This window comes from Phacochoerus africanus, chromosome 4 (genome assembly GCF_016906955.1).
Source record: "Phacochoerus africanus isolate WHEZ1 chromosome 4, ROS_Pafr_v1, whole genome shotgun sequence".
Classification (NCBI taxonomy): Eukaryota; Metazoa; Chordata; class Mammalia; order Artiodactyla; family Suidae; genus Phacochoerus; species Phacochoerus africanus.
Window position 1 is genome coordinate 45,728,957 of NC_062547.1, and position 27,177 is coordinate 45,756,133.

Consider the following 27,177-nt stretch of genomic DNA (forward strand, 5'->3'; position numbering starts at 1 on the left):
GTAATAATAATGGGATCATTCTACAAAAGACATAATATTCCTCAACATTTTGGTGCCTAAAAACAGAGCAACAAAATATGTGAGGTAAAACCTGATATAACTGCAAGGAGAAATGATGAATCCACTGCACAGCTGGAGACATCAACACTCCTCTATCAGAAATGGAAATATCTAGCAGGCACAAAAATCAATAAGGACACAGTTGAACTCAACAACACTATCAATCAACTGGATATAATTGACATCTACAGACTCTTCCACAATAGCAGAATACACAATTTACTCCAGCTTACATGAAACATTCAGCAAGATAGACCACATTCTGGGCCACACAACAAACCTTAACAAATTTAAAAGAATAGAAATCCTACAATGTCTGCTCTCAGACCACAATGGATTGAATTAAAAATCACTAACAGAAAGATACTGGTAACAAATATACCACTCTGGTGGGGAATGGTAATAATGGGGGAGGCTGTGCATGTGTGGGAGCAGGAGGTATGTGGGATTCTGTGTACCTTCCTCCCAATTTTGCTGTGAATCTAGGACAGCACTAAAAATATAAAGTAATTTTTATATTGTACTGTGTAAAGAAGGGGAGAAGCCAAAGCTTTCCATCAGTGAGTTTACTGAAGTAGATGGGAAGAGAATCAACTGATTGTGAATCATTTCTCTAAGACATTTTCAGCAGGCAATGAAGTTGCTACTGGGGGTACAGGACAGAAATAGCTGCCAAAAAGAGGCAGGAAATGAATCCTGGTGGGGATTTTACTGAGACCTTTTAACAAGTGGATTTATGCAAACATTGGTGGAGAGTGATGTTGATGTTTAATTAATAACATAGAGATAAAGTTATCTGAAAAAAATGTTGCATGTAAAGTAAGTATTAAAATTATATAAAAATTGTATTAAAATAAAACAAAGCAAAAAATTATTAATATTAAAACTATGAACAATTGAACAATTGCCAGCTCTGTGTTATTCACTATCTATATGGTCTCTCTCAAACTCCCATCTATTTAATAAGATGGGTATCATTATCTTTGTTTCACAGGTGAGGAAATAGTAAAAGAATTTGACTTGAATTGAATATATTTTCAAGGTACCATTGAGGCTCTGAGTTGATGGAACATGGTTTATGTGTCGCACATCAGATAAAAGGTCTGGTCCTCTGGACATGAAGCTGAATCTGAGGAGAACATGGGCACATCCTCCTGCTTTGGGCTAATGTGATGTGTAGTTAGAGGCTCAGGGACCAGACATGAATTATTTACAATCCCTGTACCAGCATCTAGGAGATGGACAATTTTGCAGCGGGAAAAGGTTGCTGCTGCCGCTTAAGTAAATTGCTAAAGCACAAAACCAACACAGAACCATAGCAAGATTCATAAAATAACAATTTTAAATGCTTCAAAGTTCAAAGAAACAAAAATCCAATAACTTACCTTCTTAAGCTGGCAGTATGCATTGTTTCACCTTGTCTGAAATTGTGGTTGTTTCAGTAGTGTTTTGTTCTGCCAGTGGAGGCAGTGAGGAAAGGGGAAGTAGAAAGAGTGCTGGGATTCAGGGTTCTGATTCCTACCCCTAACCCTAAACTGCGTGACTTTGATAAATTCATTTGGACCTCTATTTCCACATTTGTCCAACAAATTTCTTAGATTGAAAGGTTTTGAACTTTCTTTCTAATTCTGATGTTCTAAATGTGCTATCAACTTCGTGGTGTCTTTATAGTACCTATATTTAACACCAGCATTCTCACTCTTTGGCTTCCACCACTTGCCCTGGGAGGTACCCTTGACCTCTGAAAGACCAGCTGAAGTGGGTCAACATGAGGAGTAAAGAAAATCGTTCTATTAAGTGATGCAATCAGAACAGGCTCCTCCCTCCACCTGCTGCTCAATAGGAAGAGGGAAGGATTTTCAAAAATAGATAGAAGAGGAGGGCAGATACCTTGCCCTTGTATCCCTGATGCTAAAAGATGCGATAGTGCCCTCTGAGATGGGAGAGAGAGCTTGCCATTTGGCCTGGTTTTCTCTTCTTCATAAAAATAGGTCACAGAGTTCCCTTCATGGCTCAGTTGTTAACAAACCCAACTAGGATCCATGAGTATTTGGGTTCAATCCCTGGCCTTGCTCAGTGGGTTAAGGATCCAGCAGTGCCATGAGCTATGGTGTAGGTTGCAGATATGGCTCGGATCCTGTGTTGCTGTGGCTGTGATGTAGGCCAGCAGCTGTAGCTCTGATTCAATCCCTAGCCTGGGAACCTCCAGATGCTGCGGGTGCGACCCAAAAAGCAATCAGTCAATCAATCAGTCAATGCAAATAGGTCTACAACTGACCCCTGGTCTTTGCCTGGATGCCGTGCTTTATCCAAGTTGTCAGCAGAAGCTTTGTAATATGGCTGCTTGGTGAGTTCACCTAGAGCCTAAAGCACATATCTAATTGAACCTGAAAAAGAAAGGAAAATGAATAAGACCAGTCTGCTAAGAATGATTATAGTCTGTTAGGAAGATGAGACTCACACAAATGAAATAATTAAAAAATAAAATATACAGAATAATCACTTTTACTAGTGCTGCCATGAAAATTATCACTACTTTAGTGGCATAAAACAAAACTTTATAAACTTACGCATTTATAGCTAGAGGTCCAATGTACATCACAAGTCTCACTGTGAGGAAATCTTGGCAGGCATGTGTCCTTTCTGGAGGTTCTAGAGGAGAATCCACTTCCTTCCCATTCCCCAGTTCTAGTGGCCACCCACGTTCCTCAGCTCCCGGCTCCCTCCCTCCCTTTCAGAACCAGTAATGGTGAGTTGAGTTCTTCTCATATCACCTCAGTCCGACCTCCTCTTCTCCTTCTCTCTTCCTGCTTGTGATTTTATTGGGCTCACCTGGGAGATCCAGGCTCCTCTCTCTCTCTCTCTCTCTTTCAAGGTCCTCAATTGAATCATACCTTCAAAGTGTCTTTTGCCATGTAAAGTAACAGATCTGCATTTCCCAAGGATTAGGATGTGGACAGGTGGGGGAGGGAGTTCTTAATCTACCTACCAGGAGAAGTAAGCTCTGGGCTGATTGGCAAGGGCAGTGAGTGCTGGGGCTTGGAGAAGGAGACTGCTGTGAGCTGGAGCACTCAGCAAGCCTCCCACAGCAGGTGGGCCCGAGGCAGGAGGTGGCTAAATAGAGGGGAAGTAACAGAGTCCCTGAAAAGGGGGTGCTTCTAATGGGTGTTGGTCTGGGGGTGAGGAGACAACTCTTTATATCAGCTGCCATCCTCTGTGCCTCTGCTGTGGGGACTGGAGCCCCCAGAATACAGCCTGTGTGGCTGACTGCTTTCCCTCCTCCTCAGGCAGCTCTGTTTAGGAATCACGAAATCTCCAGTATCAGATATTCTTCCTTCAGCAGCTTGCAATTTATTTGTGTCCTTCAATATTCCTGTTCATAAGTGTTCCAGAGAAAGAGGAGCTATTAAACAAACTGGTGTCACGTTTGGTGAAACTCCAATACAGTTGGGAAAAGAAATGTGTTGTATCACATATCTCCAGGCTTTGACAGGTTAATATGATGCAGTTAAATCCTAAAGTTTGGTACTTGGACTTTGAGCCCCATGCCTTACATCTACTTGATTCCTTTGACAATAACCAAACATCAAGACTTTTAATTAAGGGAGGATTAGAGTCAAACCCATGCGAAAAATCCTACTTTTTTTTTTTAACTTGTATCCAGTATTTAATGATGCACACACGTTGGGCAAGCTAAATAGGGAATTGCTAACACATGGAAGATGCACATGACCCCCCTGGGACTTTTCACCACGTGAACTTTGAGAAACTTCCTAATGAGTCCATGCTTCCCAAAGAGAATATGATGATTATTGAGGCATCAGGCATGTGGAGCTTTGATACAGGATTCCCTGAGCCCTCAATGGGATACACCAACTACCATTAAAGCCCCAAATGAAGGAAACAATGTCAGTAGACTTCAGGTTAGGCAAGAAATGAGAAAGCCATTTATAGCAGAAGGGAGAAATGGGATGTTGCGCACCTGAGGTTTTCACGAGCTCTCATTCTTGGAAAATGAGAGAACCTCGCTGTTTCCTGCAGAGTGGAGTTTTTGTGCCCTGGGGGCTGCTCTTCCCAACCCTGCAGGCTCCTTCTTGCTATAGGCACCCGGAGAGGCTCCTTCCAAAGTCAAAGGGGTATTTTTAGGGTGACATCAGCTTCCTGGGAAAGAAATGAGTATGGCCAAGGAGGGCCAAGCTGGTTACTCTGAGAAGCAGATAGACTCAACGGGTCATGTTGAAGAATTATTCTGGGTGGGTTCCTCTTAGGTGATTAAAATTCTGCCTTTGCCCAGATTCATCAGATACAGAATGTCCCTCCACCCCCCAGACTGACAGTAGGGTTCCATGGGGAAGAGAGCTAGAAATAGGAAGCTTTTCATTGTACCAGAAAGTTCTTTATAGAAATGGACATGGTCAGGAAACCATAAGGTGCACATAAGGGGATTTACTCTGTAACTAGCGTCGCCTGGGATTGGGAAGCGTAAGGCTTTGGTGTCTTAGGCAACTGGATTTGAGTTGGTTCCACCACTCACTTTTGGTCTTCAAGCAGACAGTAATCTCCTTCGGCCAGTTTCTCGACATGTAAAGGGGGAATAATAATAACTACCTGAGAGAAGTGAAGATATTTATGTTAAAGACCAGACACAATATTTGGCAAGAAGCAGATATTTAAGAGTGGTGGCTGTTATTATTATAAACAAGGCTTTCCCTTTAAGTGTTAAATTACATCAGGTTAAAATAAGAAGAAGGCAATTGATGTTTTTTGTTGTTGCATTTGCTTTTTGCTTTTTGCTTTTTGCTTTCAGGGCTGCACCTGAGGCATATGGAAGTTCCCAGGCTAGGGGTCAAATCAGAGTTTCAGCTGCCAGCCACAGCCACAGCAATGCAGAATCCAAGCCTCATCTGTGACCCGCATCACAGTTCACAGCAACGCCGGATCCTTGATCCACTGAGCAAGGCCAGGGATCGAAGCTGCATCCTCATGGATACCACACACAACAAGAGCTCCCTTGATGTTTTTAATTCTCAAGATAAAATTAATTGCCAAGGTCACCACAGAATAAATCTCCCTTCCCTAAAGCTCACAGAACCATGCCCAGTCATATTGCAGCATCACTGCCCAGCAGGTAAATGACAATTTATGTTAAATACGTGGCACATTGAGTAGCCTAGAGAAGGCACTTAAGAATGGTGTCTTTTACTGTCATTATAACAAAAGCTTACCCCTAACCCATCAAGTGCCAAACTATATCAACTTGTATGGAAAATTACATAAAATGCTTCACATACTCCTGTTGCTTCTTAAAAGAACATAATGCATATAATTTTAATCCTTTCTTGAGTTCGCTTACATCATGATAGGAACGTGACATGCTGGACATTAATACTGTCCACTCTCAAGGGCTATAAGATATGTATGGCCAGCATCCCTGAACGAGATGATATCATATGAATTTTTTTGTCTTCAAATTAATATAGTTTTATGGTTAGTTCATTTTATTTCTTATTATCAGGTTGTCAACTATCACTTCTTTCTGGTATCATTGTAATTGTTTTTTGCGACCATCCACCCACTCCCATTTTCATTTGGTGTGCAGTGAAATAAGCAACAAATCAATAACCACAAAAACCAAACCTGGTAGAATGGTAAGGGAACGATTATCTGTAGACATTTAATGCCAACCTGTCAACATCACTATATACTTGTATATTTATTATGTATTATTTTGTGTAATATATAGTTTATAAATTCATTGTTATATACTTTATATGCATATCAAGAACTATTGTATGTATATCAAGAAAATGTCTTTTAGGACATTTACTCAACTAATCTGTACTCAAGCGAACAGAAAGAAAGCTGGTCCAATTTATGGGTAAGCACAGAGTAAATAGATACCAAGTGAGCATTTATGAGTAACAGGCAGGAATTTCATGGTCTTTTATAACAACACCTTCAGCTACCTTGTGCTCAGGGGAAAAACAGAAAACAGCCGAACAAGTCAGAGCTGTGTGAGAATGAAGAGCCTACAGATACTGAGTTAGAACTTAGTAATGGTCAGGCTGGCAGTAATGAACCATTGTGATACCTGGCTCAATTATCCAGAGGCTATTTTTCCTAGTTTCTTCTTCTCAACCCTGTCTGGTTTAAAGGAAGTCATCAGTCAAGACACGTGATGAGTGGATGTTTTGTAGTTTCTTTCAAGAGGCACAGTCATAATGAAGAAAAAAAAAAAGTGTGATATGGGAAGGGCTCAGCGATCCAGGCTGCAGTCTGGGGAGGAGTGTGTCCTGGTTAACAGGGCTCTGAGGACATGAGCAGAAACTGTCTTTTCATTTCCAGGCAAATACGTAATTGGTTCCTGGAGGTGATGCGAGCGGTCAGTCAGCTTTCGAATGTCTAGATCAAAGTGACCCTGTGGCGTCAAAGACCCAGAGGATCTCAGAGGTTTTTTGGAAACCCCTCAGCCCTGGGCCAGTTGTCCTCATAACACCTTAAGTACACTGAAGCAATCAATGCCTAACTTCTCTTTAGCACCAATAAGTGCCATCCACGGCCCACTTCCGGTTAAAATGAGAATGTAAAGAATGAGCAGAGATCATAGGTTAGAGAAGCATTGGTTTCTTCCTTTCCTGTTTTGCCCTGAGGTCAATCTGGGGTGACTTGTTCTTTTTGCCTTTGTCTCAGGAGTTTAGGAATTTTCACTAGCCAAAATGCTACTAAGAAATCCTTTCTGTTCTCTCTCTCTAACATGATAGAGATCCCAGGTTCCTGCACGTGATGAAGTAGGTTAAGGGGGAGGTTGTTGAGAAAGTTTTTTTGTTTGTTTGTTCATTTGTTTGTTTAATAGGGGCCATGCATGTGGCATGTGGAAGTTCCCAGGCTAGGAGTCAAATTGGAGCGCAGCTGCTGGCCTATGCCACAGCCACAGCAACACAGGATCCAAGCCACATCTGCAACCTACACCACAGGTCGCGGCAACACCAGATACTTAACCCACTGAGCGAGGCCAGAGATCGAACCTGCGTCCTCATGGATACTAGTCGGGTTCATTAACTGTTGAGCCACTACGGGAACTCCTGAGAAAGTTTATTCCTACTTCTGCTTTATATGATTACAACCCAGATTATATAATTATGTTTCTTTCATATGAGACTGTAAGCACCATTAAAATACAAATGATATCTGTTTTGCTCATCCTTGTATCTGGTGCTTAGAGTGTAGCATATGCTCAAAAAAACTTCTGGATGAATGAATGAATTTCCTCTAAGATTAAAAAATGTAAGGGCAGTATGAAAATCCTCAACACGATTTTGGGGAACCCTGCTTACTTCACTATAGGATTGGGGAATACATGCTAAAAGCCTTCTATATATTTCTAGGAGGTTCTGGAAAATGCCAGATAGTAACAGAACAGTCTTTGGAGAATCATCCTCTTGATAACTCATTGGAGCATTCAACCACTTTTCATATCTGTAATTGAAGAGGATAAATTTTGACTGTGGCAAATTGCATTTTCCAGTCTTGCCTGAAATAATTCCCATCCCACATGTTTTTTAAAAACGTTGCCATATTCACATTAAGGGAATATGCATTAGTTATGACCCCACAGTCATGTACTTTACTGACATTACAGAATTCTCATTATCTGTTCACTGCTATATTGCTCAGACTAAGGCTAAAATTACTCTTATTATCTAAACACACATCAGCTAGAGGTTAGGATAGGTGGCCAGGGTACAGGATGGTGGTGGGGAAGGTCTACAATAGAAAATGAAATTAGCCTCCTATTTTCCTATTTTCTGTGATTCAGATGGAAATACTGTAGATAATTAGAAATTAAATATTATCAAACCATGCATCTTAGTATAGATTTGATGTTTTCTTGTTATCATACTGTGTTTCATGATAGGAAAGTTTTAATTTGAAAAGATGACAAAACAATCTCTCTGAGGAAATTTTAATGAAAAACAGAAGCAAAAAAAAGAAATCCTGCTAATAATAATCCCAAATATTCATCAACAACATAGAAAGAAGCCATATACATCCTCACTGAGCTCATACGATATTCTCAGAGATTAAACTTTCGGTGCATGCAGTCTTCCTGCTCTGTCCCCTGAACTCACAGAGCATGCCTCATTCGGTCAAGAAGCCTGTGTCGACGTCCACTGTGCCACATATTTTGCCTGATGCTAAGGACAGAGAGGTGAAGGATGCTGTCCTTGCCCTCTGAGCTTTGGCTCATGTCGTCAGTACAGTTCCTATCAATCATGATATGGGTCCTTCTATATGTGTTAAGGAAGGGTCCAAGGTCTTACTCACATTTGCTCACTGTGTTAAGCACAGTAGTCCATTTTTATTGTACCAGACAATTTTTTAAAATTTTTATTATAATTGATTTACAATGTTCTGTCAATTTCTGCTATACAGCAAAGTGACCCAGTCATACATAAATATACATTCTTTTTCTCACATTATCCTCCAAATGCAACAGTTTCCTTTTTTTTTTTTTGTCTTTTTGCCTTTTCTAAGGCCACTCCCGCGGCATATGGAGGTACCCAGGCTAGGGGTCAAATTGGAGCTGTAGCCACCAGCCTACGCCAGAGCCACAGCAGCGCAGGATCCGAGCCGCATCTGCGACCTACACCACAGTTCACGGCAAAGCTGGATCCTTAACCCACTGAGCAAGGCCAGGGATCAAACCCGCAACCTCATGGTTCCTAGTCGGATTCGTTAACCACTGCACCATGATGGGAACTCCAAATGCAACCGTTTTCATCTACTAACCCCAGTCCATCCCACTCCCCCCCACTCCCCCCCAGCAAACACAAGTTTGTCCTCTGTGTCCGTGATCTTTTCTGTTTTGTAGATAGATCATTTGTGCCATATTTTAGACTCCACATATAAATGATGTCATATGGTGTCTGTCTTTCTCTTTCTGACTTACTTCACTCAGTGTGAAAGTCTCTAGTTCCATCCATGTTGCTGCAAGTGGCATTATCTTGTCCTTTTTATGGCTGAATAGGATTCCATTGTGTATATGTACCATATCTTCTTAATCCATTCATCTTTTGGTGGGCATTTAAGTTGTTTCCATGTCTGGCTATTGTGAATAGTGCTGCTATGAACATATGGATGCATGTATCTTTTCCTTTTCTTTTTTTTTTTTTTGTTTGTCTTTTTAGGGCCACACATGTGGCATACTGAGGTTCCAGGCTAGGGGTCAAATTGGAGCTATAACTGCTGGCCTACAACACAGCCACAGCAATGCCAGATCTAAGCCACGTCTGTGACCCACACCACAGCCCATGGCAACACTGGATCCTTAACCCACTGAGCAAGGCCAGGGACTGAACCCACATCCTCATACCAGTCAGATTCGTCTCCTCTGAGCCACAATGGGAACTCCCCATGTATCTTTTTCAATGAAAGTTTTGTCTGGATGTATGCCCAGGAATGGGATTGTTGGGTCATATGGTATTTCTATATTTAGTTTTCTGAGGTATTTCTATACTGTTTTCCATAGTGGTGGTATCAATTTACATTCCCATCAACAGTGAAGGAGGGTTCCCTTTTCTCCACATCCTCTCCAGCATTTGTTGTTTGTTGACTTGTTAATGATGGCCATTCTGTCTAAAAATATGGAACACTTTGCAAATGTACGTGTCATCCATGCTAATCTTCTCTGTAATGTTCCAATTTTAGTATATGTCCTGCCAAAGTGAGCACTGGCTCAGAGTCTTGAGAGGCGAATTGTCCTTCTTGTGAAATGACCTACCCTTCCATGATGAGACAACAGGGATCTTGTCAGGGAAGCAAATATTCATGAGTGAAGCAGAACTGAATTACCACCTGCCAGACTCCCGCAGCTGTGGAAACTCTGAGCAAGGCAGCCTCCCTTCTTCTTACTTCTGGTACCAAGGAGCTTTTCCAGGTTCAGGCAGGACAAGCTACTTGGGCTACAGTCTAGCCTAGGGGTAAAGAGTTCCTTTCCTAGAAAAGATACTTTAGGGAGGTCCCACTGTGGCTCAGCAGAAATGAACCTGATCAGCATCCATGAGGATGCAGGCTCCATCCCTGGCTTCCCTCCATGGGCCAAGGAGCCAGCTGGCATTGCTCTGAGCTGCAGTGTAGGTCACAGATGTGGCCCAGATCTGTGTTGCTGTTGCTGTGACTGGGAACCTCCACATGCCATGGATGCGGCCCTGGATTCCTTAACCACCTTCCCTATACCAGAAAATTTAAACTGTAATTTTTTTCTCTAAAATTTGGTCAGGGAATAAAAGGAAAGTGAGATTAGATGAAAAGAATCGGAATTGTTGGGCATAACAGGGCACCAACATTTGCTGATTGACCACCATGCACCAAACATCATTCTAGGAAATTTGTGTTTGTTTCCTTGTGTAATCTTCACCCCAATCCCATAAGGCAGGAAGATCCTAAGCCTTATAGAAGTTAGTATAATGTACCCTCCTCACCCATCCTTCCCACTGCAGCCAGGTGACCTCATCTGGTCACCCACTGGCTTGGCAGCCTTCCAACTCTCTACTGGCTTTGGAATAATGTCTAAAATCCTCAAGCAACTAAGAAACTATGAGACTTGATGTTTCCCCAAGTCTCCAGCCTCATTTCTTGTCTCTCTCTCTCCTTCTCTCTTCTCTCTTAGTATAATGCTTTTCCTTCAGTTTCCTTTGCACACACCATGCCCTTTTCATACCCCTCTTTCCACAGGCTGTTCTCAGATGCAGAGTGCTTTTCATTAACCATTGAATAAATGAGTCCCCGAGTGAATGAGTGACTGAATAAGGTATATTGGAGAGTCAGGATAGGAACCTGGTCAGCAGAAAGATTAGAAGTAGTAAGGGGATTAGGGAACTAATCACAAAAATATAATAGATAAGTTCTTATTCATCACAAAATGTAGCACATCTAGCACTCAGATCTTGGTGTCTTCTCTTTGCTAGTCCCTGCTTTTCCTTCAAGCCTCAGCATTAGTGCCACTTTCTTTATTTTTTTTTTCTTTTTAGGGCCCCACATGTGGCACATGGAAGTTCCTGGGCTAGGAGTCGAATTGGAGCTGCCACTCTAGGTCACAGCAACACCAAATCCAAGCCACATCTGTGACGTATGCCACAACTTGTGGCAACACCAGATCCTTAACCTACTAAGCAAGGCCAGGGATTGAACCTACATTCTCATGGAGACTATGTTGGGTTCTTAACCTCCTGAGCCATAACAGGAACTCCAGTGTCACTTTTTGTAGGAAGATTTTCAGCTCCCAACGTGGTCAAAAACCCTGCTTTGTACTGTAGAGCTACCTATAAACACATACCTTCTATAATGCTCATTATACTTTGATGACATACATTTTTATGTCTTTTTCTTATCTGCTTCTCAGTCCTCAGTGCATAGCATTATAAACAGTACTGGTAGTTACTCTTTATGTTTATTTATTTATTTTTTAATAGCAAAAAAAAGCCCCTGGTTTTATTGAAATAGAATTGACATATAATATTGTATTAGCTTTGGATATACAATGTAATGATTTGATATATGTAAATATTATATATATTTATTTATTATATCCACAATTATACCCACAATTAGTCAGGATACATATTTGATTTATGTTTCTCGTGGCTTTGGCATTTTGTTTTGGCCATTTGTTTCTTTCATGTAGCATTGTGGGGTGGTTAGAGATTTTATAAATTCCCTACCTTCTCTTTCCAGGCTGAGTATAATTGGTCAGGAATTGAGACTACTCTCAAATATAAAATGACATTATCTAATTGAATGAGAGAATTAAAATAACTGTTCTGATTCACTCAGTGTCCTTCTGGGCACATGCTCTACAGAGCACATGTATTTGTTTTTCTTTCTTTTACCTTACTTCTCATCCCTTCTCTCTTTCATGGCTAATTCTTATCCATCTCCTACATGTCAGCATGGCTATCACTTCAGACAATGTGTACCTAGAATATCTAAATGACAGTCATATTCCCAATGTCAAGGAAAAGGGTCCTTGACAAATAGTAGGTGCTCAGTGAAAGCTGTTGAATAAAAAAGTGAACGAGTGAGCAAATGAAGGTATGTTGAGGAGATTCAGGGTAGACTCTTGTTCAGGGGAAAGATCAGGAGTGAAGAGATAAAGAAATGAATCACAAAGTGATCTTGTGTTCTTTGACACTTAAAAGATGCAGGACATCCAGCACCCAGATCTTGGTTTCTAAAGACCATTCTCCAATAACATGGAGCAAAAATCCTTAGAGGAAATTCTGATTCTAAGGCTGGAACAGGTGAAATATGAGTCTGAACCATCATATAGGACTAGAAAATAGAGGCATGCTCAGGTGGCCCCAAGTGTGGGCTGAACCTAGTGATTCCCATCTAACAGAATATGGAAAGTGAACCAGAGTAACTTTAATAACAGGGGAAACCTGGCAGGGACTACCATAACCAAGCAATCAAAGTTAACATCACCAGTGGTACATGTTGATATCATGAATTCCCTGATAAGATGTGTTGAGAAACACACCTCATTTCTGGGATATTCTTCCTAAGACCCCTAACCTCAGTCTAATCACAAGAAAACACCAGATAACCTAAATTGAGGAGAAGTATAAGCAATACTTGACTAATGTACCCCAAAGTGTCAAGCATATGAAAAACAAGGAGGAACTGAGAAGCTGTTAAAGAATCAGAGGGGACAAAAGAGCTAAATGCAATGTCATATCCTGGAACAGAAGAAAGATAATAGTGGGAAAACTGGTGAAATCTGAATGAATTCTAAAGTTTAGTTAATTTCACTCTACCAATGTTAATATCTTCATTTGATAGATGAGCTATACTGGGGTAAGATCTTAACACTATGCAAAGCTGGCTGAAGGGTATATGGAAATTCTGTACTATCTTTGCATCACATATGGAAAAATCTAAATTATTTCAAAATAAAATTTGAAAAAAAAAAGTGGTCACTCAAGATTTGGATGCAGTGTCCATTTAGGGGAGTATAGTGAGGGGAGCAGGGAAGCTTGCCTGATTTGGAGTCCATGAAATCTTGGCCCTCTAGCAATGTATATAGCACTGCCCTTACCTACACAGTGTTTTCAGTTTTTGGAAGGATTTCACACTAAATACATTCGGTTTTCCCCGCTGAGGAAGGATGGGCTAAAAAGGTGTTTAGGATCATGGGAACTATACAGTGAGCTTCTTCCAGGATTGTGTTAAAATGCATAATCTCCCATATAATGTTTGGGATTAGGAATTGTAGAGACCAAAGTGTGGATTCTTTTTTTTTTTTTTTTTTCTTTTGGCTTTTTGCCTTTCTCTAGAGCCGCTCCTGCAGCATATGGAGGTTCCCAGGCTAGGGGTCAGATCGGAGCTGTAGCCACCAGCCTGCACCACAGCCACACAACGGGGGATCCGAGCTGCTTCTGCAACCTACACCACAGCTCATGGCAATGCCAGATCCTTAACCCACTGACCAAGGCTAGGGATCGAACCCCCCAACCTCATGGTTCCTAGTCGGATTCATTAACGACTGAGCCACGACGGGAACTCCCCAAAGTGTGGATTCTAAAAGGAACTGATGTTCAAGAAGACTGTGACTTTTATTTATTTATTTATTTTATTATTATTTATTTATTTATTTTTGCTTTTTAGGGCTGCATCCGTGGCATATGGATGTTCCAGGCTAGGGGTTGAATCAGACCTACAGCAGCCAGCCTACACCACAGACACAGCAACAAGGATCAAAGCCTCATCTGTGTCCTACCACAGCTCACAGCAACACTGGATCCTTAACCCCCTAAGCGAGGCCAGCGATCAAACCAGCATCCTCATGGATACTAGTCAAATTCGTTTCTGCTCTGCCACAATGGGAACTCCAAGACTGTGACATTATTAATTAACACACTAATGAAAGAATCACACAGAAGTGTCAGGCAACCAAGTCCAGAAATAGGATAGCCAAACACAATCCTGGAAGAATTAGTCACATTTGCAGCAAGGACCGGGGGATGTAGGTGCAAACTGTGTCTCATCAACCAAGATAATAGGATTTCTCTTTGGTAAAGATCAATGACTCAGGCTGTTATAGCTCCTTTGCCCTGATTCTGTTCTCTCTGAACAAGTTATTAAAGCACAAAGAAAGAAAATTGATTACTTACATTCTTTGCTAGATAATTTAAATGCTTAATGTTTTTTTATCATTTATTTATATATATATATATATTTTTTGAATTCTCTCAAAACACTCTGAAGTAGGCATTATTGTCCCCAGATCATATGTGGGAATCAGAGACCTATAGAGATTAAGCCACACACTTGGTTAAATTTAATAGCAGAGCTGGGATTCAAACGCAGGTATGTCTGATGCCTTAATCAGTCCCTTTCCAGACCCAGAGGGTGGGTACAGAGAAAATGCCCACTGCACCCCTGTGCTCTTTAACTATCCTGTTTGATGAGGACTCCTGATTAAAAACTGGATCACTGCTCTGTGGGATTTTCTCTTGGAGCACTGATCAATTAAAGGCCCAAACCCCACTTGCCTTTTGAAGACAACAGTCCCTATGTGAATGGACAAGAAGGTGACTCCCCAATATTAGTTTCCCTTTCTCTAGGTAATTACACTGATTTTAAAAAAATATTTGTGCCAACTCTGCCCAGCCCAAGCACTTTGGCTGAAGCTGACTCCACCCCTGGCCCTTGAGAAAAGACATCTGATTCAGACCAATGTGACTGATATTCTCTGGTCACAGATTTAGGTGACAGGATAAATATGCAGGCAGAATTAGGTGAAGAATCATGGAATTAACAACAAGGTTCTACTGTATAGCACAGGGAATATAGTCAATATCCTATGATAAACCATAATGGAAAAGAATATTTTTAAAAGAGTATAAATATATGTATAACTGAATTACTTTGCTGTCAAGCAGAAATTAACACAACATTGTAAATTAACTATACTTCAATTGAAAAAAGAAAGCATAGTATTCCCTTACTGGGATCCTCCGAGAAATGTGTCTCTTTCCTTTTTTTTTTTTTTAAGTGGGGGGCAGGAAGGGGTTTCAGAGATTTCTTTTCTTTTTTTTTTTTTTCTGGGAATGAAATTAGGAATCATGTAGCACAGGGGTATGGATGAAGAAGCATGTCGTCACTGTTCACTTTGTGCCAGTGAAGTGGAGTCAGCTTTTGGAGAACGTGCCCTGTGTGTCAGACAGGTCCAAATAAACCAAGTTTGGTGTTCCCACCTTCCCCTTGAGCTGGTAAATCCCTTTTATTATTTAATCCAATTCCAGTGGGACCATCTCTTACTTGCAATTCAAATCCTCTTCACTGACAACTTACAATGTAACTTTTGTGACAGTCAGTCAGTGAGTAGGGTAACCATGTAATTTATGGTTCAAATTAGGAATTTTGACAGAGTAAGGGAGAGCTATTAGTCATTACATGCTGGCAACAAGTGGCAACTAGGACCATCCTTGGAGACACTGGGATGTGTTTCTCCCCTGTCACAGAGGCAGATGGTAGTTATAGCTGTGAACCTCTGGATGATTATTTTGCTCTCTGGATATCAGTTTTTCATATAAAACCTCACAGAAGTATGATATTCTGTGAAGCTAGGTACTTGTCTATAGTCTGTAATATTCTGCGCTCCATCATACATTATACACTATAGTCTGCAATATTCTGAGCTCTGAGTCCTGAGGTCGAAATGTTCCTTCGAGCAGAGATCATCGTCATCTTCACCCCTTTACCAGTCAATTATTGCTACATTAATGCTGTAAACAAACAACCACAAAATTCACAGTAACTTATAACATCATTCATCTTTGCTGCTGATGACTGTGCAGAGAAGCTGTGGTTTGGCTGATCTCTGCTGGGCTTGGTTGGCCAGGATGAACCCTAGACTTTGGCTTGGGTTAGGATGCTCCACTTGTGTTCCTTCCCGTACCCAGGCTGGAGGAGAATGACCACTTGGGACATCTTCTTCTCATGGCACAGGTTGGAAACACCAAGAAACCAGAAAAAGAAAAATTCCAGTACATTTAGTCTTTGGTCTGACATAGCATATGTTATGTCCACTCGCATTCCTTTGACCAATGCAAGTCATAGGAGCAAGCTCAGTGTTAGTGGGACAGGGCCATGCAATGCACCTCAAGAAGGAAGTACTCAAATACCACCTGCCAAATGGCTTAGATATATAAATCACAGGGTAGAAGAATTTGTATCATTAATTCAAACTAACATCTACCAGGCATTTGGCATTCAGTAAGTTAGCAGACTCTTAAACCTTAAACTTCATAAACCTCACAACACTTTATGGGACAGATATTATGAATATTTTTATAATGATTTTTATTTTTTCCATTATAGCTGATTTACTATGAATATGTTTTGAATGAATGAGTGTTTGCCTGTTGCAGGCTTATTGGGCTATTCACTGTGGTTAGCATGTAAAACAGATTTGATATTCCATTAATTGAAGAGCAGGCAGGGTAGCTGGAGGACTCTATTAACCACAAAGAGGGATCTGGAGTTATTTCCTAAGCTCAGATCAGCAAGGTGCACAACTGATCCTAGAGCATCCAGTGAACAAAGACTTTTCATTTAGGTTGAAAGAGAAATTCCAGTGTGGATGCTCCTTTTCCCTCCCCATTCCTCTCAGCACTCTTAAACCTCATTCTTCAGGATTAATTCCTTAAGGTGATATAAAGTGTGTCCCTTCTTTTTCCCCAAACACTGTGAAGCTGCCACTGGGCAGAAGCACAATGTCTGCAAGTTGGAATTTGCCATTTTCATACTAACCCTTACATGAATATCACAAGAGCACCAATGAACAAAAATTATAAGTCACAAAATAGAAAACTGTTGGAGTTCCTGTCATGGCTCAGTGGTTAACGAATCTGACTAGGAACCATGAGATCGCGGGTTCGCTCCCTGGCCTCGCTCAGTGGGTTGGGGATCTGACGTTTCCGTGAGCTGTGGTGTAGGCCGGCGGCTACAGCTCGGACTAGACCCCTAGCCTGGGAACTTCCATATGCTGCGGGTCTGGCCCTAGAAAAGACAAAAAACAAAAATTTAAATTTAAATTTAAAAAAAGTAGAAAAAAATTGCAAGGTGGTACACTTGATGTTTAGGCATTCTAATGAGGGGGTCCTAAATCAAGGAAAAGTCGCATGGAGGGAAATCTAAGACAAGGGCGACTTTCACTCAGCATTCCAATAGCTCTGCCACCTACTCACTTCCAGAACCATTTTGATGTCATGGTCTGAAGCCAGCAATCCTGAGTCTATTGCCATGTCATTATCCTTTAAAAGACAATAGAAAAGACCAATTTTTCTACTTTATAAATAATGCTAAAACTTAATAAAACTTGTCAGGCCAATTTTATTTCATTCCACACTTACCAAATATCTACTATATGCCAGGCATGAAGTTACATGCAGGTGACAATACTGCCATTGGTATTGCCCAGTATGGAAATAGCACATAAATACAGATTTAACCTTTGAGATGTTATAAGTCTTTGGAGGTATGAACAAATGCTATGAGACACAACAGAGGGAACATTGCCTTTGACAGGGAAGCAGAAAGAGTAGGTGCCATCCAATCTCAGCCTTGAATTTAGAAGAAGAAGGAGAATATTTGGGAAGAGGTTCAGAATGTGAAGTGGTAGAGATGGATGAAAACATAGTGTCTCCCTCAGAACCTGGCCAGTGTCCTGTATGGCTGCCATTTGTACTTCTGTGAGCTGGATAGTGTTATGGATAGAGTTGTGTCTTGCAAAATAGGTAAGTTAAAGTCTTAACAAGAATGTGACTTTATTGTAAAACAGGTTCTTTATTGAACTAATCAAGTTGCACTGAGGTCCTTAGTGTGGGCCCAAGTCCAATATGACCTGTGTCCTTATAAAAAGAAATTTGGATACAAACAGACAGGCGCAGAAGTTACATGATGGAAAAAGACACAGTGATAACCCTGTGGAGCCATATGAAGATGGAGGATTAGAGTGATGAATCTATAAGCCCAGGAATGCCAAGATGCCAGCCAAACAGCAGAAGCTAGAAAGAGGCAAGGAAGGATTCCCCTGCAGGTGTCAGAAGGAACAGAGCGATGCTGACACACTGCTGTCTGAGGTCTAGCCTCCAGATCTAGGAGACAATACATTTCTGTTGTTGTAAATCACCCAGTTGGTGGTACTTGCATACAGCAGCCCTAGGGATTGAATACAGGGAGTTAAGAATTTGCCCTCAGGATTTGGGGCTGCTCACTGCTACTTCAACACCTTCTCTTTCATTTTATCCTAGCTCAGAATTTTGTTTGGAAAGCAGGATTTCACTGGGGAAATGAACAATGAAAACCACAGGTAGAGAGCTTTGTTAGTGTATTAGCTGGATACTTTTCAGTTGCAAATAACCAAAGCTGAGGTCAAATGTTCCAAGTAATCCAAGGATTTCTGAAAGCCTAGAGAAGATGTGAGGTTCCCATGTAGTTTGACAGAGATTTTGGTCAAGAACCTTCACGCCATTTCTCCGGCATTTTCTGGAGGAGTTCTCATGTAAGTGTTCCTCCTGGGGCTGCTTCTGTTACAGTGGCAAAGTAGTCACACAGTCCAGCATCACCTCATGGCACATAGAATAGCAAGGAACAATCTTACCAGGTAACTCCAGCCAAGTTCTTGAGGTTCTCACTGTTTGCATCTCCCCTGAGCCTGCACTGATCACTTGGCCTGTGTTCTGGATCAACTGTGACACGAGGTAGGGCTCACCCTAATGGGCTTCGCCTTTGCCACATACAAAATATTCCAAAATTTAGTGTCTCAGAACCATAGCATTTTATTTCTTCATGAATCTGTGGGTCAAGAATTTGGGCTCACTCTTTTCCATGTGGTGTTGACTGGGTCCACTCATGCATTTAGGGTCACTTGGCAAGTCAGCTCTGGGCCAGCTGGTCCTGAATGGTGTCAGTCCTACATCTGCCAGTTGTCTGGGCTGCCTCACTTCTCTTCTTTGTGTCCTCCCAGCCAGTCAGCTGGGGCATGCGCTCATGCCCAGAGCACGTCATGAGGGTGAGAACAGAGGCTGACGGCCCCTTGACATCCAAACTGGAGACCTGTGTGACTTAATTTCTGTCACCTTATATTGGTCAGATCAAGTCCTTTCCCTTGATGGGAAGATATATAAAAATTTGTGATGGTTTAAAATCCATTGCACTCACCCTTACAGCTTCAGGAGGGAGAACCATTTTCACCCAAACCACAAAGCTCCTGAGCAGCATGGACATTAGGGAGAAAACTTTCCAGAGGCTTGAGAAGAGGCTAAAGTAGACTGAAATTAATTGTGAGGGGCTCTCTATGCCTTGCTAAGTGGACTTTATCTTTTAACTGTGGTACTCACCCTATTTCTGTGACAACATAATTAATGATTCTGAGGCATTCTCATTAGGAAACATGATTTAAAAGTGAGTCACCATGGCTGTTTTTCTCAACCTGAAGATTGGGCATGAATAATATTTCCTAGGGGGGCTGCCTGCACCTTCCTCTTGGGGAGCGAGGCTGCCTTGGTTGTAACTCACAGCTCCAGGCATCGAGGAGCCACTGATGTCTTTTTTCTAAGTGCAAGAAAGACTTCTCCTCTGAGATGCAAACTTAAGGTGCTGCTGTAACAACTCTGAGTTATCCTCACACAGCTTCTTCACTTCCCCAAGTGTGCACTGTGGTGCTCCTTTAGGGTTTTTCTGTTTCCAGTAGCACACAATTTTCAGAAGCAGCATTTCCTCCTGCTGGCCAAGTCCATCAGGCCAAGTCACTTCTGGGTGCTCACATACATTCTCATTGCCATGTCTTTTTCCTGTTTTCTGATCTTGACTAGGACAGTCCCAGTCCAACCAATGTGTTTGAACATGCACCAAGGGAATGGCCATAACCCAATTCTCTTTATTCCCAGAAGTCTCCTTCTGTCAACTGATATGGTCTCCAATGACCAAATGAACATGAACTTGAGTATGTTCACAAGGCAATCTATGTGGCATCTGAGCTACAACTCCAGTGAGTGTCCTGCCGTAACACATATTTATCTCTGCTGCTGGGCTGTACACAACTTGGAAAAGAAACACGGGATTCACCTTGTTCTTATTGAAAATAAATATCTGTTGAATGAATGAATTAATAATGAATAAATAAATAAGATAAAGCTGTGCAGCATCCCTCTTGATGGAAAATATTCCCTGGTCAGTGACTCCTCAGAGTCCTGGTCCCCAGGAAGGTACCAGTGCCAGGTAGAATCAGGCATCTTAATCTCAGATCCTCCCATACGCTACAGAGGACACCTGAGCCCAGAGCAAAGGTTAGAATAGAACTTCTCTCTTAAACTGAGTAGGGATAAGGCTCCAACAAATTTTTTCAGATACTAGGGCAGAGAAGAGGTGAGGATGTATAGGAAGGGTGGGAAAAGGGGGAAGAGGAAGAAAGATATAAGAAGTGAACAGAGAAGAGGAAAACTCATCACCTTCCCTGGGGCCTGTCCTAATGGGAAATCCCACCCTGGACCTGCAGTCTGGGTTCTGCTGGGCTCTTGCCTGTACCACCCACCAGAGTGGCTAGTTTACAAGAAGAACTTGAAGTCTTCAGTGTCTCTCACTTGTCACAGCAGCTGCTGTGACACCCACTCCATTTGGAAAGATCATTTCTGTTCCTTCATCCCAGTAGAGGCAGCCCTTGCTCACCTCCATTTGTCTAAGGGTCCTGGGCTCCTCTGGGAAAGGGAGGATGTTTTCAGCTTATTATTCAATTAGAACTGGGAGCGAGGGCAGCTTCTTCCATTGTCTGACAGGGTAATCCCAGGGCATCTCAAGGTGACTGGGATTATCTAATCTCCAGGATCCATTAGAACTGTCAACAGAGAGGGGACAGTGAATATTGTGGGAAAGTAGTTAAGGGGTGTGGCCTGACTGCAGCTTCAGTAATGAGGCAGAATATTAACTCAGGTAGTCAGTGTAGGAGCATGGGCTTCGACACATTCTTTGATATGGCCATTGATTAACATTTGTGGCTTAAGGGCTCTGGGGAGTGACATCCCCACAGGCCTTGTTTACTATAGGGAGTGTACCTACAGCCCAGATGGACATTAATCCTTAAAGCCCTGTGACTCAGTCTATGGGAAGAAAAGGACAAAGGAACTATGAGACATTTCCACCCCTAAGACCCTATTGGACAAGGACTGATATAGGTAACTGGGCAAGGCTGATGGGAGAAAACCACATCTTTCTGGACCCCACATTGATACCCTCCCCACATTTAAGGAATAAAAACCCCTATAGGACAATAGAGAAAGAGGGCTCTTCTCCCCCTTCTCAACAGCCCTGGGAGCTATTTGCTTTCCTTTAATAAAAACTTTGCTTGCTTGCTGCCTGTGTGTTCAAGGAGTTCATTCTTCGACTGCTGTGAACAAGAACCCAGATTCTGGTATCATCTTTCTGATATCAGCAGCAGCCCTAGGACATGGAGGAGGCACCTGAGGATATTGGAGGGAGGGGCAGAACAAGGCAGATCAGGGTGGCCCTCATTCATGCCTGCCCTGCAGGGACTTCTTAAACATTGGTTCTCAACCTTGGTATGCTCATTGGAATCTCATGGGATCTTAACAAAATGCAGATACCCAAGTTCAACCCTCTCCTCCACATGCTGATTAAATAGGTCTGGTTTATGACTTGTGTATCAGGGCTGTGAAGCTCCCCTGGTGAGGAGGCTGTGAGAGGAAATGGAGAGATCTTATCATTTCATAGTGGAGAGCTGGAAGGACCCCTCCAGGGCAAGGTTCTCAGGTGAAGCAACAGACCCTGTGGGAAAGGTCACCTCCCTGGATTAGTGACAAAGAAAAGGCCAAAACTTTTATCCCTGGATTCCCAGACCAGTTAATGTTTCCATTTGCACTCTTCTTGCACTTACTAGTCACGTACTTTTGGTGAAATATCAGTTTCCTTACCTATCAAATGGGTTTGTCACCTAATCTGCTCATTTTCTATTATTGCCATAAAGATCAGGGTTCATGAAGATGCTATGCACGCAGTTTTGAGGGGAGAGAAGAAACAGCAGAGATGTTTCTCTGCTCCAGGGCTCCCATGCCATTTCATTTGCCCTTAAAATAAAGTGCAAACTCTACTCAGACCTATGGACCCCACCTGCATGGCGGGGCTCCTGCTTACATCTGAGGTTCAATTCCTGCCATTCCACACTGTGTTCACCGTGCTGTAGACACACTGGCTTGCTCTCTGGTCTGGACACACTGAGTCCCTCCTTCCCTGTGCAGTTTCTGTCTCCTCCACCTGTACTACATGAGCCCCATATTTTCCTATGTAATTTACCTTTTCTTGTGGGTTGTTGTTGGGTTTTTTGTTTTCTTTTTTTTTTTTTTTTTTTGGCTACATGTGGAAGTTTCCAGGCTACCCAGGCTAGGAATTGAACCCATGCCACTGCAGTGACAACACCAGATCCATAACTGGCTGAGCCACAAGAGAACTCCTTTTTCTTGTGGTTTTAATTATCACAACTAATATCAGGCTAAGCAGTTACTGATCAGTACATAATTAAAAATAAGAAGTATGGAATGTGAGTGAAAAGGAGGGAGAGTTATAGAACAGATGATAAGAGAGGAGTGTGGAGTCAACAGTTATTTTTGCCTTGGAGGAGAGATTTGAGTACGTTTATGTCTCTCAGGGAGGAGACAGAAAAGGGAAATATTCAGTGATGTGGACAAAAGTGGAATTACTAAAACAAATTCCCTAAGCCCCCTTTAAATGTAGAATCCCTTGAAGGAGATAAAATATTTGACTCCCGAGGATCCTGGTTCCCACTTGGTTTCTTTCTTTTTTTGTTTTTAATTGTACAACTTTGTGAGCTTCCATAGTGTAATGCAAATATCTCCATATCCACCTGTGTGCAAAGTGTGGGCTCACTAGGCAGAGGGGAGGGATCTTAACTATGATTGAATCCCAGTGCTAAACGCAAAATAAAGCCTCTATAATTAAGGAATAAATTTATCTGTGGCCTTTTTGTATGTGTGACACAGGTACCCAGAAGCAGTATGAATCAACTCAATAAATAAGAAGGAGCTGTGAAAAAGAGGTAGCAATGATGTTAGAGGGATGTGTAGCTGTCAGAAAGAAACTTTACTAACTTCATATTTTGAAAAAAAGAAGCAGGAGCAAATACAATCTATTTTTTCTCCTCCTATATAGTCCTTGTCTACATATATATATATATACATATGTGTGTGTGTATATATATATATATGTGTGTGTGTATGTGTGTGTGTGTGTGTGTGTGTGTGTGTGTGTGTGTGTGTATTGGCAGTGCTCAGGGCATGCAGAAGTTCCCAGGCCAGGGATCAAACCCATGCCACAGCAGCAACCCAAGCCACTGCAGTGACAATGCCAGATCCTTAACCAATAGGCCACCAGAGAATTCCTACATTCTCTCATGTTTTACATAATTATAGTAAAAAAAAAAAAAACTAGTGGATATTTGGTTTTATGAAACAGTGTTTTGAACAACCCCTTGCCATATCTTGTATTCTTTATGGTTATTATTGTGAAAGATAGAGAATAATCTGAACAGTTATTGTACTGTAATTTCCTTCACTGTTTTTACAGTTTCTACTGTCTTATGTTTGGGTGTTTTCAATTTCTGCTATTTTAGAGAATGCTACAAAGAAAAGCTTCATACATAGGAATTTATCCTTTTTCTGAATTATCGTCTCAGTTTAAATTACAGGGAATCAAATTACTTGGTCAAAGGATGTGTATGTTTTTGTGTCAGTCTCTGTTGTACAGCATAGTGTCCCAGTTTTTTATATGTATAATTTTTCTTATCAGGGTCTATCCCAAGAGATTGGATGTAGTTCCCCGTGCTGTACAGCAGGACCTCATTGCTTATCCATTCTAAATGTAATAGTTTGCATCTACTAACCCTAAGCTCCCATTCATCCCACTTCATCTCCCCTCCCCCTTGGCAACCACCAGTCTGTTTTATGTGTCCATAAGTCTATTTCTGAGTTGTGGATAGATTCGATATTTTAGATTCCACATGTAAGTGATATCATATGGTATTTGTCTTTCTCTTTCTGACTTAGTATGAGAATCTCTAGTTGCATCCATGTTGATGCAAATGGTATTATTTTTAAATTTTTTTTAAATTTTTTAAAATTTTATTGGAGTATAGTTGACTTACAATGCTGTGTTAGTTTTGGTGTACAGCAAAGTGAATCAGTTATACATATACATATATCTGTTCTTTTTCAGATTCTTTTCCCACATAGGTTATTATAGAGTATTGAATAGATTTCTCTGTGCTACACAGTTGGTCCTTGTTACTTATCTATTTTATAAATAGTGGTGTGTATATGTTAATCCAAACCCCCTAATTTACCCCTCCCCCAATGTTTCCTCTTTGGTAACCATAAGTTTTTTTTCCTGTGTCTGTGAGTCTGTTTCTGCTCTGTGATTAAATTCTTTTGTATCATTTTTAATTAGCATCCACAGTTTAGTAATCTAAAATGAGACTTGTCTTTGTCTGACTTACTTAACTTAGTATGATAATTTCTAGGTGTCTCCATGTTGATGCAAATTACATTATTTTGTACTTTTTATGGCTGAGTAATATTCCATTGTGTATATGTACCATGTCCTCTTCATCCATTCCTTTGTTGATGGACTTTTAGGTTGCTTCCATATCTTGATTATTGTAAATAGTGCTGCAGTGAACATTGGGATGCATGTATCTTTTTGAATTATGGTTTTCTCCAGATATATGCCCAGAAGTGGGATTACTGGATCATATGGTAGTTCTATATTTTGTTTTTTAAGGAACCTCCACACTGTTCTCAATAGTGGTTGCATCAGTTTACATTCCCACCAACAGTGTAGGAGGGTTCTCTTTTCTCCATACACTCTCCAGCATTTATTGCTTGTAGACTTTTTTTTTTTTTTTTCGCTTTTTAAGGGCTGCACCTGCAGCATGTGGAAGTTCACTGGATAGGGGTCGAATCAGAGCTGCAGCTGTGTTTGCGACCTATACCACAGCTCATGGCAACACCGGATCCTTAATCCACTGAACAAGGTCAGGGATAAAACCTGCATCCTCATGGATGGCTTGTTACCACTGAGCCACAATGGAAACTTCCTATTTGTAGAGTTTTTGATGTTGGCCATTCTGACTGGTGTGAGGTGCTATCTCATTTTTGTTTTGATTGGCATTTCTCTAATAATTAGTGATGTTGAGCATCTTTTCATGTGCTTTTTGGCCATCTGTCTATCTCCTTTGGAGAAATGTCTATTTAGATCTTCTGACCATTTTTTTTAATGTTGAGCTGTATGAGCTATTTCTATATTTTAGAGATTAATCCCCTTTGAGTCGCTTCATTTGCAAATAATTTCTCCCATTCTATGGGTTGTGTGAGTGTGTGTGTGTGTGTGTGTGTGTGTGGCTTCCTTTGCTGTGCAAAAGCTTAATTAGATCCCATTTGTTTATTTTCATTACCCTAGGAGGTGGATCCAAAAAGATATTGCTGTGACTTATGTCAAAGAGTGTTCTACCTATGTTTTCCTCTAATGCCCATATTTTTTTTATAGGAGTTTAATGGTTTGGGGCCCTAAGTTTAAGTCTTTGATACATTTTGAGTTATGATTTTCATACATTATATATGGTAGAGGTCCAATTTCACACTTTTGCAAATGTATATCCAGTTATCCCAGCCTTGTTATTGACGAGACTCTTCTTTCCCCATTGTGTATTCTTGGCCCTTTTGTCAAAAATTAGTTGATTGTGTACATATGCATTTGTTTCTGGATTCTGTATTCAGTTCATTGATTGTATCTCTTTTTATACCACTATCATACTATTTTGATTACTACTGCTTTGTAATGTAGTTTAAAATCAGAAAGTTTGATGCCTCCAGCTTTGCTCTTCTTGCTGAAGAGGAAAGATTGCTAAAGCAACCTTTTGGTTTCAGTTTCTATATATTTTTAGGATTGTTTTTTCTATTTCTGTGAAAAATGCCATTGGAGAAAGTTTCTTTGTGGTGCAGTTAAGTTAAGCATCCAGCACTGCCACTGCAGCTGTGGCACAGGCTGCAAATGCAGCACTGGTTCAATCCCTGGCATGGGAATTTCCACATGCCATGGGTGCAGACAAAAGAAAAAAAAAATGCCATTGGAAGATTGATAGGGATTGCATTGAATCTGTAATTCACTTTGGGTGTATAGTCATTTTAACAATATTAATATTTCTAATCGATGAACATAAGCTATCTGTTCATTTGTGTCTTCAATTTTGTTCATCAGTATAGTTTTTTTGTTTTTGTTTTTTGTCTTTTTGCCTTTTCTAGGGCCACTTCCGTGGCATGTGGAGGTTCCCAGGCTAGGGGTCTAATCAGAGCTATAGCTGCTGGCCTACACCACAGTCACAGCAACGTGGGATCCGAGCCACGTCTGTGACCTACACCACAGCTCACAGCAATGCCGGATCCCCAACCCACTGAACAAGGCCAGGGATCGAACCTGCAACCTCATGGTTCCTAGTTGTATTCGTATACCACTGCGCCACGACGGGAACTCCTCATCAGTATAGTTTTTGGTGTACACATCTTTCACTGGCTAAGTTTATTCCTAAGTATTTTATTCTTTTTGATGCAGTTGTAAATGGGATTGTTTTCTTAACTTTTGAGGAAAGATTTCATTGTTAGTATATAGAAACAAAACTGATATTTGGGCAGTTTCTTTTTTATTTTTATTTTATACAAGCTTTAAAGATTACTTTCCATTTGTAGTTATTACTAGAAACACAGTTGATTTTTGTATATTGATTTTGTATTCTGCAACTTTACTGAATTTGTTTATCAATTCTGACAGGTTTTGTTTGTTTTTTGGTGGAATCTTAAGGGTTTTCTACATATAAGATTATATCATCTCAAACAGAGACAGTTTCACTTCTTCCTTTCCTTTGTATGCTTATTATTTCTTTTCTTTGAATTGCTCTTGTTGAGACTTCCATTTCTATGTTGAAAAGAAGTGGTAAGGGTAGGTACACTGCCTTGTTCCTAACCTTAGAAAAAC

General features: G+C 41.0%; 1 pseudogene; it reads right to left on the reverse strand.

Annotated features, from left to right (window-relative positions):
• Nucleotides 1-9,698: 9,698 nt before the first annotated feature.
• Nucleotides 9,699-9,792, reverse strand: LOC125126555 (uncharacterized; annotated as a pseudogene).
• Between the last annotated feature and the right edge of the window lie 17,385 nt (nucleotides 9,793-27,177).